The following is a 770-nucleotide window of genomic DNA, read 5'->3' on the forward strand; positions in this document are numbered from 1 at the left end:
TCAATAAACTCAAACTCTAAATCCCAGATCTCTTAAAATCCCATTGCCAAAACTCAAACGTCTTTTCATATTGTTCCTCTAAAATCCCTCAACAATTACACCTTTATTGTAAAAAATGCCAAAAGAAATCTTTAATTTGAAGTGGAAGGGAAACCCACAACACAAAATAACCCAACAATGCACATGGATTCTAGGGAATGTGCAATGTGGAACAAGAAATCATTGGGATGAAGTATATTAATAACAAGCCGACTATACTCTGGGAAATTTTTCAGTTTTACAAAAAAAAATATTAATAACAGGCCGACTATATTCTGGGAAATTTTTCAGTTTTACGAAAAAAAAAAAAACCTTTTTAAAAAAAGAAAAAAAATGCAGTTTTACAAACTCACCTCTTGATGGCGATGGTGCGTGATGGCGACAGGAGATGGAGCGTTTGGACTCCGGGCTGTTGAGTTTTCGAATTTCAACTGTGGGTTATGGAAGTGCACAGGACCTCTTCGATTTTTTAAAACCTTATTTTCCGACGGAAACCGAAAATCGTTGATCCTGATGCGGCGACACCACCGGATTTGTAGGGTTACATTTGAGGATTTCTGTGGGCTTTGGAGAGAGGAATTTTGTGGGTTTTGGAGAGAGAACATTGGGGGTGATGTTTGACTTTTTCCACTTTAAAATGTGGCTCTTTTTTTTTTTTTTCAAATGCCATGCCAGCCCTATCTTAAAGCTTGTATTCTACCCTGTCTCAGTAGCAGGATTGTTTTATTTAT

The sequence above is a fragment of the Olea europaea genome, chromosome 23, assembly GCF_002742605.1.
Source record: "Olea europaea var. sylvestris chromosome 23, O_europaea_v1, whole genome shotgun sequence".
In the NCBI taxonomy this organism is placed as follows: domain Eukaryota; kingdom Viridiplantae; phylum Streptophyta; class Magnoliopsida; order Lamiales; family Oleaceae; genus Olea; species Olea europaea.